The sequence below is a fragment of the Ostrinia nubilalis genome, chromosome 14 (genome assembly GCF_963855985.1).
Source record: "Ostrinia nubilalis chromosome 14, ilOstNubi1.1, whole genome shotgun sequence".
In the NCBI taxonomy this organism is placed as follows: Eukaryota; Metazoa; Arthropoda; class Insecta; order Lepidoptera; family Crambidae; genus Ostrinia; species Ostrinia nubilalis.
Genome location: NC_087101.1, coordinates 2675808 through 2694068, shown reverse-complemented (window position 1 = coordinate 2694068; position 18261 = coordinate 2675808). Strand labels below are relative to the sequence as shown.

The 18261-nt window shown below is 37.7% G+C and overlaps 1 long non-coding RNA gene across 1 annotated transcript in view; it reads left to right on the top strand.

The window, feature by feature from the left end:
- Window positions 1–15442: 15442 nt before the first annotated feature.
- Window positions 15443–18261, top strand: part of LOC135077973 (uncharacterized) — a 547422-nt gene continuing 544603 nt past the window's right edge. The window contains exon 1 of the long non-coding RNA XR_010258553.1: window positions 15443–15495. This is a non-coding gene — a long non-coding RNA (uncharacterized LOC135077973). The remainder of the gene's footprint in view (window positions 15496–18261) is intronic.

Genomic DNA, 18261 nt, shown 5'->3' with positions numbered 1-18261 from the left:
CAAAAAACTTTAAAATAGGTAGTTGAAACAAACTACAGCTAATTTTCATAGTGGACTGTACTATACGATAAACATGTCAGTCAATTTGACAACCTTTGTCGGAAACATTATTCAATGAAAATATTGTCCGAACCCTTGGTATTTCTCTTCGACAAATACATTAACACATTGTGAACCACTTTTCTTTCACGACTATAAAAATATTTTAGCAATTTATTTCACAAAATCAATTGCACACATTTAAAATAAAGTTTGTTTACACTTTGACAGCAATAGACTGACATGCAAGGTGACATGTCAATGAAGTTTTCAGTTACTGTTGCCATTAAAAGAAATTAGTACCATTAGTTTTCCGCAACATGGCGAGGGTTTTTATGTTCCTGGTCAGGCTATACGTGAAATTCGACGAAAAGATGTTGCGTAGTTTCCCGAACGCTGCCCAGCCGAGTTGGATTCGACGATTGACCTCCTTCTCGAAATTGGACCTACCTAGCTGAATCGTTAATACTGTAATGGTAGGTACTTATTAGCGATGTGTTTAGTGCCTGACTAGTGTCTTAGTTTAACTTGCACAAAATGCTCTAGAGAAATGTGTAAGCGAAATAAAGAACCTAAAGGCTTTTGTCGCCTCGAAATGTATATTCGTTTAAGGAGATTTCACAAAAAGGAGAGTTCCATGGTAAACTAGACGATGGAACTAATGCGAATAAAGGAAGTGTTCCTAGGGTTTCTTCTTTTTCTGCACGAATCTCATATAAAGGCTTCCATTTCCAAGCACCACACCAAGTCTGTCAGCTTTGTCCCCACAGGTGATGGTACCAACTCCTCGTGCTCTCTCAAACGGCCATGCATAGGGGAAGTCTTCGAAAGGTATTGACATGTTTGCCAAGACGTAAAAACCCTGGAAAAAGATGTCAAAGAATGCCATATTAACTAGTACATCAGCCCAGCTTAATGAAGTGATATGGCATTTTCTGCTCTAGGTAACTTTGGACTCAGCAGTTGTAGTTTGTGGTGCTTTAAAATGCAATAAAAATAAACTAAATAACTCGTTTTGGAAAAGAAAATCAGGACATTCGGTCGCTAACATCATCATTGCCACGATGGGCTAGCATGAACGACACCATACAAGGAGGACTATTCTCTAATTTGCAAACAGCACGTTAACCATTACTATGTAGATCTTAAAGTTATCTTTGTCTAAAAATGATTAGTTAAAATCTGACAATCTGGTGAACGTCGCGAGAAGCATCTGAATGCGGGCAGTACAGGACCTGTCGTTATCGAAATCTTTGGGTGAGATCTTTGTCCAGCAGTGCACGACATTTGCCTGAAACTACCAATCGAACGAGAAACAATAACTTACTGGTGGTACAGGGCATTCAATTCCAGTATTAGCTACGGCCTTCCCAAGATACGGATCCGATTTAATCATGTCACAGATATGCTTGAAGTGGAACTCGACAAAAGTCCGCTTATATTCATTATGGAGCAACTCGTAAAGATGGACATGAAACTGAAAAAACATGAAATAAACAAAAAGTCTAAGGGCTATATTTCACCGGAACACCATGGCGGCCAACCAGTCGCCGCTACCAACAAAATTTATGCAGCTTTGCGCAACCAAACGGACACCAGGTGAGTAACTCTCTATAGAGCTGTATACATTTTGTTGGTAGCCTTAAAGCACTATTTAGAAACAAGTGAAAGCGTTCCTATTCTATATATCGTTTCATCCACGAAGACACACCCCACCATTCTTCCGCTAATGTTTGTGTGTTATCTATCGGTACACGCAAAATTATCAATGAGCACACACGCACACTACAATAATGCCGCTCGGATTGCTCGGATCAAACTCCCCGCATCCCACGCTTCCCTCGACTAAAAATTGATGGGGCGCGTCTTCGTGGATGAAACGATCTATACTCTGGCCACACGAAAAAATTGAAAACATAAAAAAAAAACTTAAGCCTCAATTTCGATTTCTCATTGCCATTTAACTTGTGCATTGCCAGTACTGATCTGTACTGGCACAAGGTAAGGAATAGGACAGATGGCCTTATAAAATGTCGCAGGAAGGCGCTGGATGCAGGCCGCTACCAACCGACCAATCTGGAAATAATTGGGAGATACTTTAAGTCCAGGGAGGTCCTGTGTCTGAAATAATTATGATGAAGCATGGCACTCCTTGGGCTCACGCTCAGTATTGGACTGTCTTGCTGATTATGTTTTTGTTCGTTCGTTTGTTATAGCCAAATCACTTCCAATGCTGAATAAGGCAACTCTCAAGGATTTCCACAACGATTGAGCTTGCGGTGCTTGCATCCAGGTGCTACCCGCAACCTTTACTAGATCGTCGGTCCACTTAGTTGGACGTCATAATACCGAGACATTGTTTCCCCAAGTGTGGTAGATGTTTCCTTCTAAGTTGACGAAGTAGTCGCCCCTTCTGCCATAACGCCTGACATTTACCTTCACCCGTGACAAGTACTTATCGTTGGTGTAATCTATTGTAGCTCGTTCGGGAATCATTTTCATGCTCTAAGGAAGGAAATTAATAATAATGCTAATTATTATGCATAATCATAACCGCAGAATCTATTCAGAAGCGGGCTACTACAGACAAAGGCCGGAAAACGTTGTACAAGGCAGTCTTTTGGATGGACCGATGACTTCAAAAATCTAGCTGACTGAAAAAAATGTGAGTGTTGGCTATTTGATTGTCATTATTTGATACAATATGATAGCCTTTGAATATTAACACTGTCACAACTAGTCCCAAACTAACTTTTTTTACATCAGGAATTGTGTAAAGCAATCGTAATCATTTGACAGTTCATAACGTACGATAAAGTCAGTTATAGTTCCAAAATACTGAACTGTCCTATCCATGACATCGACAGCGGGGCGCCACCGTCAATACCGGATCGCTGGTTCCGATTTTTGCCATGTTGGAAACCATATAGTTGAACGATGGTAGCGCCCCCGTGTCAATGAGTTTGGTGGGACAGTTCAGCGTGGGTCATCTATAAACAAAGCGTTTGACAGAATAATCGTACGTTATGAACTGTCAAATGATAACGATTGCTTTACACAATTCCACCTTACTGCTAAAAGCAACTCAAAACAATTATTTTATGCTCTGAAAGTGTCGAAGACAAAAAATATTTCTTCAAATGCCACTAACTATGATTACTACATTTCCAATACAAATAATGTAACTCAGACATTTATGAAAAAAGCAAAATTTACTTACAAAAATACCACAATGAATACACGAATTAGTAATAGAAAACACAATGAACATTAATATTATATCCTTAGTTGTAGACATTACTGTTGGATCAAACTGGACTAAATGAAATCCAACTTGAATCGTTTAAAAAAATTAAATTTAAACTTTGAACTATTACAACAACATTGTTGTATCGTTTGACAAAGGTTTCAAAACTAGATAATTTCGGAAAGTCCTATGATTTAATTGGTTTCAAATTATATAAACGGGAAGTCGGCAATAAAACGATTCCAATTACGGCAACTCGTGCGCATAAAAACGGTTTTATTTAATTTTTAGCATTATTGTTTGTCTCGATGTGGCATCGTCTGTACAATTTTATATTGCATGCTCAATATGAGCAATCTGTTGTAACGAATTTTATGCCTTAACAACTGCAAACTGTACACAGAAAAAGCAATAAATACATTCTATTCTATTCTATTCTATTCTATGGAAGGCAGCATGTAAAGCTAAACATTGTGACATCTTGTGTAGTTGTAAAAAACACAAATTTGCAACGAATGGTATACTTGGATTTTCACTACTGTACAATATTTCAATAATGCCCGTTTTCACCATCAACCCCTTAATTTTTAAGTGACCTCTATGAAAACAAAATGCCTCTTAAGTGTTACCATATGCATTTCCTGACGAAAAAAGGGGTCACTAAGGGATTGATGGTGAAAACGGGCAGTATAAGTGTTCTTGCAATCGACGCTGAACATGCTCTATGTGATATACCTACCTAAATAAATTAATTAAAGAATAAGTAATTCAAAACTAAATTAGTAGCGCTCAGATAAATCACCTTTAAGGTAGCAACGAACATCAGATTCCAGGTAAGACTGTCGGTAGAGTCTGTTAAAATTAATTTATTAGAACTTTATTAGAGTACCTAACTATTGATATTGATTTCGAAACAACTAACAGTTTGATATTCCAGTAAATTGATAGCCAATTGGGTTGGAATGTTTTTGACATTGTTTGGTTCTAGGAACTGTTTCTAATTGTTGCCAACTACCCAACTGAAAATAGAAAAGATAAAAATCTGTCCATTGCATATTACTAAGAGTAGGCGCACACCGTTGATTTTTAGTTGGCCGATAGTTGTGCCCGATTTTAATTTGTATGAAGAATCGGCCAAATCGAATCGGCGTAGTGTGCGCACTCCCATACATGCCCATACTGATCAACTGCCCGACTAATCTATCGGCCGACGAAAAATCAACGGTGTGCGCTTACTCTAATAGTGAATTTTAGACACTACGTATAATTATGTTCGTTCGTTTGTTTCAGCCAAATGACGTCCACTGCTGGACAAAGGCCTCCCTCAAGGATTTTCAAAACGACCGGTCCTGCGCCGCCCGCATCCAGGCACCTCCCGCGACCTTCACCTGTATAATTATGTATTTTATTCTAAACTAGCGGCCGCCCGCGACTTCGTACGCGTGGATCCCGTTTTACCCCCTTCATCTATCTTACGCGGTTTACATTTTTTCATACAAAAGGATTTTCCCGCTAATTCCCGTCTCGTGGGAATTTCAGGAATTACTTGTTGTAACTAAGCTTTAAGTTTACTAAGGTACCTACATGCCAAATTTCAAGCGTCTAACTTAAGCGGTTTAGATTTTTCATAGAAAAGGATTTTCCCGGTAATTCCTGTTCCCATGGGAATTCCTAAGTATACTATAACCTGCCCAGGAGTATGAAAAATAATTGTACCAAGTTTCGTTAAAATCCGTTGAGTAGTTTTTGTTTCTATAAGGAACATACAGACGGACAGACAGACAGACAAAAATTTTACTGATTACATTTTTGGCATCAGTATCGATCACTTATCACCCCCTGATAGTTATTTTGATAATATATTTCATGTACAGAATTGACCTCTCTACAGATTTATTATAAGTATAGATGCTATGCTACGTATAATTTAATTTAACTTTATAGTGGCAATAGCCCAATGGTGCTGCGTCAGATTCGAGGAACGCGCCTCTGGCACTGGTCTATTGTGGTGTATTCATCATCATTATCATAATCTCAGCCACAGGATGTCCACTGCTGAACATAGGCCTCCCCCAATGCTTTCCATGTTACCCGGTTGGTAGCGGCCTGCGGCCAGCGCTCTCCTGCTACCTTTATGATGTCGTTGATCCACCTTGTGGGTGGTCGCTGACATAGCCTGACGGATTAGCAAACTGAAGTGGCAATAGGCAGGGCACATAGTACGCAGAACTAACGGCCGATGGGGCAGCAAGGTTCTGGAGTGGAGGCCGCGTACCGGAAAACGCAGCGTGGGACGTCCACCCACAAGGTGGACCGACGACCTGATAAAGGTAGCAAGAAGGCGCTGGATACAGGCCGCTACCAACGGGAAGTCATTGGGGGAGGCCTATGTTCAGCCAGTGGACGTCCTATGGCTGAAATGATGATGATGATGAATACTATGCTACGTATAATGTTATTTTATAGTGACCCAATGGTGTTGGTGTCGGATACGCTGCGCCGTCAGACTATTGTGGTGAACTCACTCGTAACACAAGCATATTTAGCTTCCAACGAAGAATTAGTAGGTAAAAAAATATACAAATCATCAAGAAACTTGTACGGAACCCTGAAACACCGCAAATTGGATTACCCACATGAATTTCCTTAAGCCATTCCGTTGAACCCGATCCGTATACTCGGCCATTGTGTTGGCGCTAACTTTCTTTTAGAAGTTTCCTACAAAATTGCACTTGAACATAACTCCCTTATGACACCTGCGTACATATTTTATACGAGTATTATCCACCGTTACATTTATGACGTAATACAGTTATATGAAGTAGACTCACTATATCATGGCTGGTAAAAACAAGTATGGGGGCGTGTAAATCCACGACCCGTCTAGCTAATGCAGGCCAAATCCTCCATTTGCCCATTTAGAAATAGAGAGACTTGATGACAAAACATAGTTATGGATTGAAGAGCTCCGTTTACTTTTTGGCTCATTTCTTATTAAATTATTTTTATATTTTCAAATACAACATCTATGATCCGTCTGCTCGTTTGCCTCCTGTCACATAAAAAAAAATGCAAATTCAAATCTAAACTCCATACAAAGGATGATGGGCACAAATGTATGGAAAGTGGTACCCGCTCCAATAGCCATAACCAATATATATTTTAAAAGGCCTTTAGATGTAGGAAAATGTCTGCTATGGGGCCAGTTCTAATTCACGTTTTGAAAGCAGTAATTCCACTAAGTATTATAATGAAAGTATAACACAATCATCCATGTATACGTGTATGTATTATGACTACAATCTATTAATATAACTAAAAGAAGCATTGAAAAGAAAAGGATTATACCTACGATGAACTACCCAAGCTATTAGCCCTTTATTCGCTTTCATCATCATCATCATGATCATTTTAGCCATAGGACGTCCAGTTGAACATAGGCCTCCCCCAATGATTTCCACAATGGTCGGTTGGTGGCGGCCTGCATCCAGCGCCTTCCCGCTACCTTTATGAGGTCGTCGGTCCATCTTGTGGGTGGACTTATTGGGTCTTGTGGGTTTATTCGCTTTAGCAACCCATCATAAAACCCCTTAAGAAGTAATAAAACTTTAACCCCTTTATTAATAAAAGTTACACCCTAGTTGAACTCTGGCTTAAATTGACATTTGGTATGGAAATGTCATTTTAATCCAAGGTTCTTCCTAGGTGTAACTTTTTATTAATGGGGGTAGTACTTTTTTAAATAAAAATATTTATTTCACAATTATCCCCATCAATAATGATAGAGTTAAGGAAGGATGCTGGAGCAGTAAACCCTTCCTGCCTCGCATAACCTAAGTACCATACGATGGACACGTATGATACTTCTTCTTCTTCTTCCTCGGTCCCTCACTGATGAGGATCGCGACCACAGATAGTGTTCCTCCACAGACTGCGGTCATAAGCTGTGTGGACCGCACGATGCAAACTCCCGCCCACCGTCTTCCTCACCGCGTCCGACCATCTCGTCGGTGCCCTGCCCCGAGCGCGTCCCCCTTCATACTGTATGATACTTAGGTTACACAAAAAGTATCTTTATCTTCGAACGCAACCAGATCTGAGGCTGGTGGCCATAGTTAATGTTGTTCGTCTTGGTAAGACCTTTCAAATGACACTACAAACATAACTATTGGAGCCGGGTAACATTCTGCAAAAAAGTATGAATATCTTCGTACACAACCAGATCTGAGGCTGGTGGTCATAGTAAAAGTTGTTCATCTTGGTAAGACCTTTCAAACGATACTAGACTCATATCTATTGGAGCCGGGTACCATTTTGCCCATTGTCCTTTACTGATTGTGGTTATAGTTACGGTTAAAGTAAGATGGATTTACAGTCATCAATTTGGTTTGTTAAAATAAATACTTTAAAATGATTTTTTCCGGACAATTATGCCGTAATAACATAATGGTCACATCTTTACGTCCAAAATACCCCAATGCCTGAAGACGAAAGTCTACAATCAATGTGTGTTACCAGTGATAACTTATGGCTCGGAAACGTGGCCTCTCACTATAGGCCTTATACAGAAGCTCAAAGTTGCACAGCGTGCTATAGAGAGGGCTATGCTTGGTGTTTCTTTCCGAGATCGAATCAGAAATGAGGAAATCCGTAAACGAACTAAAGTCGCTGACATAGCCCGACGGATTAGCAAGCTGAAGTGGCAATGGGCAGGGCACATAGTACGCAGAACTGACGGCCGATGGGGCAGCAAGGTTCTGGAATGGAAGCCGCGTACCGGAAGGCGCAGCGTGGGACATCCACCTACAAGGTGGACCGACGACATCGTAAAGGTAGCAGGGAAGCGCTGGACGCAGGCCGCTACCAATCGATCAACGTGGAAAGCATTAGGGGAGGCCTATGTTCAGCAGTGGACGTCCTATGGCTGACATGATGATGATGATGAACATAATGGTCTGTGAAATTAAATTCTTGCTAGATTTGCAACGAAATGAAAATTAGTCCTTTCAAAGTGATCCTACTGATTTATAAGTCTATTGTGTTCATACCCTGGGCGTTATTATCTCATACGGGAATAGGGAAATTTCTTTGATATAATGCAAGTACATTTTTGTAGTTTGCATATTGCCGTTTTAGGCGGCAACTTGAGCGGCGTGTCTTTGAGAAATTGCAAGAGCAAGCTTAATAATGTTTTTATAAAAGATCAGCAGTGCAACTGACAGGATTAGTTGTTTATCTAAGTTGGTGACTGACTGACTGACATAGTGATCTATCAACGCACAGCCCAAACCACTGGACATATCGGGCTGAAATTTGGCATGCTGGTAGATGTTATGACGTAGGCATCCGCTAAGAAAGGAATTTATGAAACTCTACCCCTAAGGGGGTAAAACGGGATCCACGCGTACGAAGTCGCGGGCGGCCGCTAGTCACTTTATAATCTGAGAAAAGTTTAGGTACTTTAATCACAAAATCACAAGACTCATTGACGATTCAGTGTCAGTGTTATTTAATTATTGATAATAATCGCCAGTTTATAACTAGGTACGCTTGTCTTTGATAGATTCAAATCAAAATAGCACTAATTACATCCCGCTAAGGTACAGACTCCGGCATCCGCTAAACGACTTAAAAAAAAGTTATTTTATAATTAAGTTTGCATAAATTGCTTGACATTCAAACTTTGTTTCTATTGTTTTCTAATTAGAAGGTATTTAGCGGAAAGCTAGCCAACTACATTTTCCATTAGTGCTAATCTCTTTGATTGTAATTGTTTGTTTGCAAGAGATTACCGCACGATTCCAGTCGAATCCAACTCGGCTGGGCAGAATTCGGGAAGCTTCGCGAAATTCTCACGTCCGAAATACCGCAGTGTCTCAAGTCAAAAGTATTTGACCAGTGTGTGTTGCCAGTGATGGTGTACGGATCCGAGACGTGGTCGCTTACTATGGGCCTCATAAGAAGGCTCAAGGTCACCCAAAGAGCGATGGAGCGTGTTATGCTCGGAGTTTCCCTACGTAATCGAATCAGAAATGAGGAGATCCGTAGGAGAACCAGAGTGACTGACATAGCCCGCAGAATCGCTAAAATCAAGTGGCAGTGGGCGGGGCACATAGCTTGAAGAGCTGATGGCCGCTGGGGCAGGAAAGTTCTTGAGTGGCGACCACGAGCTGGAAGACGCAGCGTGGGCAGGCCTCCCACTAGGTGGACCGACGATCTGGTGAAGGTCGCGGGAGGTACCTGGATGCAAGCGGCGCAGGACCGGTCTTTGTGGAAATCCTTGGGGGAGGCCTTTGTCCAGCAGTGGACGTCTTTCGGCTGAAACGAACGAACGAACGATATATTTTATAAGGGTTTTATAAAACCTCAGCCAGGCATAAAATTTATAGTACTTACCTAGTTGAGTAAAAATACAATACATCGTCTGATAAATAATTTAACGTACCTTTTTCACAGCTTCATTTTTACTTTCAACTAATTCACCTACGCTATTTTGACAGTGTCAAAAACTCAAATATTTTCCCGCTTCCATTACCACTCACAGGAAACGGTGACGTCATTGATTCTTTAAATTCACATGACATTATTTCTGACCCGGATCCTGGAACCTCTAAACATTTATAGGTCGGAACGTTACGTTCTTCGGAACATAACGGCCATTAGTTCCTTAGAAGAATCCTCCCCGATAATGCCCGGGTAGTCCATTTGGATCCCAGTGTTACCAGTCTTAAAATAAAATGAAATTCTCGAGCCGGCCACATCTTATCTGATGCAAGTTCATACAATATTTATGCGTGAGGAACACAGAATGTCGATTACTGGAGACTTGACGAGGATTAAGAGAACTAGATGTGGCCAATTCAATTCAATTCAATGCGTATACTAAAACATTTTGTATAGAGAACAATAGTCTGGACAAACCTCAAGAGGATTTAAAAAAAACTGAAAAAAATTGCTAACCAAACCAGTTTATGATTTTAAAGTAAGAAAGCTGATATTAAAATTATTATAAGTAATTACTTTCCATGTAAAAACATATTATGGTTCAAAACATATTCACAAACTCCTAGTACTGCTTAATACTCATAAAAATAGCAAAAAAAAAAAATAGAAAAGAATTCAACATTTAAAACAATTTTTACCAAAAATTATGTTTGAAAAAGACATTACCTACTAATAAAGATTTATAAATGTTAAAGTAACATTATTGAATAACGCTAGTTTTTACATAAATATTTTTACTAAAGTGGGTAGTGTAAACAATTTTTATATGCAACATTTGAAAGATGAGGTGTGTCGCAGTACTGTCCAAGTCTAATAAGTACACTGACGTAAATAACTATAAAGTTTTGGAGCGATTGTTTTGAGATAAATTTATCATGACTGATTTAAGGTAAGTGATAGAAAAAGTGAATTCCGTAACAAGTGGGTTAACACATCTCCCAGTAAATAAGTTTGTGACTACTTTTGCACTTAAGTCACCTATAAATAAAAATATGACGACACTAAGTAAGATGTCACAAAAACCCATCAGATAAAATTAGCAGGACAAAATAAGACTAAAATCATTTTCTGTCAAATGTATCAGGCTGAAGTGTAGGACATCACATCAAGTTCAAGATATCTGTGTTTCTTTCCAACTGACGTTTCTCAGGAGGAAAAGAGAGAGAAATATTACTATGCAAGGAATTATGGACACTAGGACATAATTTTTATTCTTATTTTTATGTAATAAATCTAAACCTCTAAGATACGTTCTTGCATTTTGTAATACAGTGAGACTACGTAAAGCTCGTAAATTATCAATCGTCTCTTTCCATTTATTTCAATTCTGTCATACCAAGGTAAGTTTTTATCTAGTACTAGCGGCCGCCCGCGACTTCGTACGCGTGGATCCCGTTTTACCCCCTTCATCTATCTTACGCGGTTTAGATTTTTTCATACAAATGTTTTTTCCCGCTAACTCCCGTTCCCGTTGGAATTTCGCAATATCCTGTTGTAACTAAGCTTTAAGTTTACTAAGGGACCTGCATGCCAAATTTCAAGCGTCTAACTTAAGCGGTTTAGATTTTTCATACAAAAGGATTTTCCCGGTAATTCCTGTTCCTGTGGGAATTTTGGGAATTCCTTTCTTAGTGCACCTCTACGGTACCTAAGCTACGTCCCTTATAAATTTCAAGTGCCTACGTTTAGCCGTTTAGGCTGTGCGTGGGTATGTCAGTGAGTCAGTCATACAAAAGGAATTTCCCACTAATTCCAGTTCCCGTGGGAATTTTGCAATATCCTGTTGTAACTAAGCTTTAAGTTTACTAAGGTACCTGCATGCCAAATTTTAAGCGTCTATCTTACGTGGTTTAGATTTTTTCATACAAATGTTTTTTCTCGCTAATTCCCGTTCCCGTGAGAATTTTGCAATATCCTGTTATAACTAAGCTTTAAATTTACTAAGGTACCTGCATGCCAAATTTCAAGCGTCTATCTTACGTGGCTTAGATTTTTTCATACAAATGTTTTTTCTCGCTAATTCCCGTTCCCGTAGGAATTTTGCAATATCCTGTTATAACTAAGCTTTAAGTTTACTAAGGTACCTGCTTGCCAAATTTCAAGCGTCTAACTTAAGCGGTTTAGATTTTTCATACAAAAGGATTTTCCCGCTAATGCCCGTTCCCGTGGGAATTCCTAAGTATCCTATAACCTGCCCAGGAGTATGAAGGATAATTGTACCAAGTTTCGTTAAAATCCATCAAGTAGTTTTTGTTTCTATAAGGAACATACGACATTAGACAGACAGACAGACAGACAGACAGACAGACAGACAGACAGACAGACAGACAGACAGACAGACAGACAAAAATTTTACTGATTGCATTTTTGGCATCAGTATCGATCACTAATAATCACCCCCTGATAGTTATTTTGAAAATATATTTCATGTACAGAATTGACCTCTCTACAGATTTATTATAAGTATAGATAAGATTGATATAAATCTTATTGTAAGTTCAATTTGAAACTTATAGTTTTGAAAGTATTTTATCAACTTTTTACAGGTTGAAATCGGTCGCCATTAATTCGAGTTTTAGAACTTTATGGTATAAGAAAAATTAGCGAATTCATTTTTAAAAGATAAAGACCTGTCTGCAAAGTTGTTTGAAACTAACTTTTAAGTGTCAGTTATAATAGTACATCCTAGGAAAAAGAAAAAACAGCTTAATGAAATAAGTTGGATGCCTGTTAGAAATTCTCTGTAATTCTGAATTGGACGTAAAGTTGACATAAATTAGCATCTATAAGGAAACGGAGTGAGTCATTTAGTTAGTTACCTGAGACACCCAATGGTCTTATTTACACATAGGGATTGCAATTGCTGGATCCAGCATACAGCAATCCAGCTGGATCCAGCGCCTTTTTAAACATGCTGGATCCAGCATACAGTGCTGGATCCAGCGTTGCGGATCCGCAAACGTATAATTTTCTATTGCTTAGTTTCGAATTGCCGGCATTTTCAAAACGGCGCGGTGACGTTGCCGTTCTGTTATTGTGTGCGTTGAACGGCGCCTCTCCGAAGTTACTGGTACGTTAGTGTGCTTCAAAAATCCAAAAAAGTATGAAGAAGAAGTAAAAAAAACTGTCTTTTTTTCTTTGCCAAAAAAGAATGCGATGCGACAGGAGATGAAAACTTTGTTAAATCGAGTAAATAAATAAAATAATATTGTAGAGCCGGTGCAAGAAGATAAAGATATCATGGAGTTAGAAGAGAATGGTCTAAATGATGACGCAGAACCCGTGAAAATGACTTAAGAGCAAGAGCTTTAGATGGAATTTAAAAGAGAGAAGGAGAACAATTGAGGCCGAAAGGGCATTCTCAGCAGCCGGCTACATAATAATGCAGTTCTGTGCGGTTGGGAGTTTAGACTATAGATAAAATTTGTTTTCTAAGGTCTTATTTCCAGAGGATTAAAAAAAAAGACATGGTCAGTCTCTTGTCGTCAGATTTTAAACTGCCTAATTATCGCAGAAGATTATTTCGGATTCGTAACTTCTATTGATACAAAAAATTTATTGCAGATTAAATTACGGTCCTTTTCGTAGTTAATTTTATAAGAATTTTTAAGACTGTTTGTCCTACTGATTAGCCGTATTTCATAGATTATCGTAAGAAGTACTATAATATTAAAATGAATCGCAATATGTGTTGGTAAGCGCAGACATCAACAACGCCTGGACCATTTTTTAAAAATGTTCGTGGAAGGCCAAGGATGGTTTTTACGGCGAGAAAAATTCGAATAATTTCCGGGAAAACCCTAAAAACAGCCCTTTTTCACGCGGGCGGAACCGTAGACGGAAAGCTAGTTATTTAATAAAAAAAGCCTTAAAAATGTCGTCTTTTTATATTCGTTCCACATTTTGCTGGATCCGCGCTGGAACCAGCTGGATTCAGGTCAATCCAGCAAGAATCCAGCTGGATTGAAAACGCCGCTGGATTGCAATCCCTATTTACACATACATATCGGTATGTGGTTTGAAATCAAACGATCGACATAATCATCATCATCATCATTTCAGCCATAGGACGTCAGGACCTAACATAGGCTTCCCCCAATGATTTCCACAATGGCCGGTTGGTAGCGGCCTGCATCTAGCGCCTTCCTGCTACCTTCATGGAGTCTTCGGTCCACCTCGTGGGTGGACGTCCTACGCTGCGCTTTTCGGTACGTGGCCTCCACTCCAGAACCTTGCTGCCCCATCGGCCGTCAATTCTGCGTACTATGCGATCAGCATGAGTGCAGATAAACGATATTAGTTAAAAACCTTTCGCCATTAATTTCATTTCATATCATTTCAAATTCTTTAAAGTATCTTTTAACACTTCAAAGGCTTTGCGTGTTTTCAATATATTTATAATAATAATGTATTTGCCAAATTAATATTCAATATATTATTACATGAATTAGACAAGCCCGTTTGATTTTAGTCCAAAACATTGTAAAGCCAATTTCATCACCATAATCAAATTCATTCACTGATATTGAAATACCATTATTATTACGTTCGGTTCATTTCACAGAGGCTAATACCTATATTGTAAATTAAATGACACTCCCAGGTAAACAACTAGGTATTACTAGTTATTTAATTTTTAGCGTTAAGAGTCGCATCTCAAACTAATTTGAAAATTATAAATAACTTGAAAAAATCGAACTGCCTAAGGCGGGAATTGAACCCACGGATTAATTAAGGGTAGTATACCCAACATTGATGAAACTAACGCTGGCCGTAACAGCGTAGTACACTTGAAAATTTCGACGGTTTCATCCATTGTCTAAGTAGCTCAGTTGGAAAAGCAGTCGCCCGGCAAGCGGAAGGTCGTGGGTTCAATTTCCGCCTTAGGCAGTTCGGTTTTTTCATGTTATTTATAATTTTTAAAATAGGTATTACTAGTTGTGATTTTTCTAAACATTTTACTTCGAACTCTTTTATTAATTTCTTTGCGGGTCGAATGACAGTTTAACTTTTCCCCAGGACAAGCTTGACCTTCACTGGTTGATTTTATTGGCGGTCAAGCTGTAGATCCTGACTACACAGGAGTTGCAGCGATGGGAATAGTCCCCTTTTAAACATATTTTGGTTATGCTTATTTGAACGTTTAGTTGCATGACTCTACCAAATATAAAATACCATAAGTTACATCTACGAAAAAAATATTTAGATTAATTACAATATAAATTAAATTTCAATTAAAAACAATAATTATGAAGTTTACAAAATTGTGAGAATAATATTTATGGCCATAATGTTATCAGCAATTAAATTTACATACTACTAGCTACTGAAAAAATCATTTTATTTATATTCCAAAAAATGTTATTACCTACCACTTACAAATTTAATTACTGAATCAAAATATTTACATGCAATGTTAGTGTTTCAACACACAATGTTGTCAATCTCTGAATGAGTTTATTTCTTATTACGGTGTTTAATTATGATAATAAATGTCCAGTTAATTAACCGGCTGAAAATTTAGATAACACGGAACGAACAAAGGATAACCAACGCCCGTCGAGATTAGTTTTGAAATGCTAATTAAAAGATTCGTTAGAATAAAATTTTTTGTTCATAAAAAAAAACTATTTATCGTAATTTTGCTATCTGGACTTGTGTTCTTTAGAAAACAAGTGATTCAATTGTAGCTTCAGATTTTTATTGTTATTTATCTTTAAAGGACACGCGACTTTATGACTTTTGCTATGATTATAATTATTAGTAAAAATTAATTATGAAAGAAGATTTTATTTTTTGTTTATTTCCTTACCAAAATAAGTGGTACTAAATTCTAATATTTATTGTTGTGCATAAAAGTAGGTAGGTATATTAGTTTTAAAAAACTTGTGTTTTTATTAAATTTCAACCGAGTTCAGCAGTTTTCATTAAAAGACTCGAGACCCGAGAAAACTCGAGACTTTGGCCTCGAGAATTCTCGAATCTCGAGAAAAAAAAATGGTCGAGAAATCAGAAACCCTATTTACACAATTCCACCTCAGATTGAATTTCTCTTGTAATTTGGTAATTTCCGTCAAAAGTATTGAGACTAACTTGAATCGTTTAAATAGTCTCCTTTAGCCATTATAAGTGCGGTCGATAACACAATATCTAGATTAACTTTTTTTTTGCTTATGAGCAACTACCAACAAGATAGATATACCTTGAAGTATCTTTGACCGTACCAACATAGCAGTATTCCCAAAATCCAATGAGATTCTAACGAATCTTTTAATTAGCATTTCAAAACTAATCTCGACGGGCGTTGGTTATCCTTTGTTCGTTCCGTGTTATCTAAATTTTCAGCCGGTTAATTAACTGGACATTTATTATCATAATTAAACACCGTAATAAGAAATAAACTCATTCAGAGATTGACAACATTGTGTGTTGAAACACTAACATTGCATGTAAATATTTTGATTCAGTAATTAAATTTGTAAGTGGTAGGTAATAACATTTTTTGGAATATAAATAAAATGATTTTTTCAGTAGCTAGTAGTATGTAAATTTAATTGCTGATAACATTATGGCCATAAATATTATTCTCACAATTTTGTAAACTTCATAATTATTGTTTTTAATTGAAATTTAATTTATATTGTAATTAATCTAAATATTTTTTTCGTAGATGTAACTTATGGTATTTTATATTTGGTAGAGTCATGCAACTAAACGTTCAAATAAGCATAACCAAAATATGTTTAAAAGGGGACTATTCCCATCGCTGCAACTCCTGTGTAGTCAGGATCTACAGCTTGACCGCCAATAAAATCAACCAGTGAAGGTCAAGCTTGTCCTGGGGAAAAGTTAAACTGTCATTCGACCCGCAAAGAAATTAATAAAAGAGTTCGAAGTAAAATGTTTAGAAAAATCACAACTAGTAATACCTATTTTGAAAATTATAAATAACATGAAAAAACCGAACTGCCTAAGGCGGAAATTGAACCCACGACCTTCCGCTTGCCGGGCGACTGCTTTTCCAACTGAGCTACTTAGACAATGGATGAAACCGTCGAAATTTTCAAGTGTACTACGCTGTTACGGCCAGCGTTAGTTTCATCAATGTTGGGTATACTACCCTTAATTAATCCGTGGGTTCAATTCCCGCCTTAGGCAGTTCGATTTTTTCAAGTTATTTATAATTTTCAAATTAGTTTGAGATGCGACTCTTAACGCTAAAAATTAAATAACTAGTAATACCTAGTTGTTTACCTGGGAGTGTCATTTAATTTACAATATAGGTATTAGCCTCTGTGAAATGAACCGAACGTAATAATAATGGTATTTCAATATCAGTGAATGAATTTGATTATGGTGATGAAATTGGCTTTACAATGTTTTGGACTAAAATCAAACGGGCTTGTCTAATTCATGTAATAATATATTGAATATTAATTTGGCAAATACATTATTATTATAAATATATTGAAAACACGCAAAGCCTTTGAAGTGTTAAAAGATACTTTAAAGAATTTGAAATGATATGAAATGAAATTAATGGCGAAAGGTTTTTAACTAATATCGTTTATCTGCACATGCTGATCGCATAGTACGCAGAATTGACGGCCGATGGGGCAGCAAGGTTCTGGAGTGGAGGCCACGTACCGAAAAGCGCAGCGTAGGACGTCCACCCACGAGGTGGACCGAAGACTCCATGAAGGTAGCAGGAAGGCGCTAGATGCAGGCCGCTACCAACCGGCCATTGTGGAAATCATTGGGGGAAGCCTATGTTAGGTCCTGACGTCCTATGGCTGAAATGATGATGATGATGATTATGTCGATCGTTTGATTTCAAACCACATACCGATATGTATGTGTAAATAAGACCATTGGGTGTCTCAGGTAACTAACTAAATGACTCACTCCGTTTCCTTATAGATGCTAATTTATGTCTACTTTACGTCCAATTCAGAATTACAGAGAATTTCTAACAGGCATCCAACTTATTTCATTAAGCTGTTTTTTCTTTTTCCTAGGATGTACTATTATAACTGACACTTAAAAGTTAGTTTCAAACAACTTTGCAGACAGGTCTTTATCTTTTAAAAATGAATTCGCTAATTTTTCTTATACCATAAAGTTCTAAAACTCGAATTAATGGCGACCGATTTCAACCTGTAAAAAGTTGATAAAATACTTTCAAAACTATAAGTTTCAAATTGAACTTACAATAAGATTTATATCAATCTTATCTATACTTATAATAAATCTGTAGAGAGGTCAATTCTGTACATGAAATATATTTTCAAAATAACTATCAGGGGGTGATTATTAGTGATCGATACTGATGCCAAAAATGCAATCAGTAAAATTTTTGTCTGTCTGTCTGTCTGTCTGTCTGTCTGTCTGTCTGTCTGTATGTTCCTTATAGAAACAAAAACTACTTGATGGATTTTAACGAAACTTGGTACAATTATCCTTCATACTCC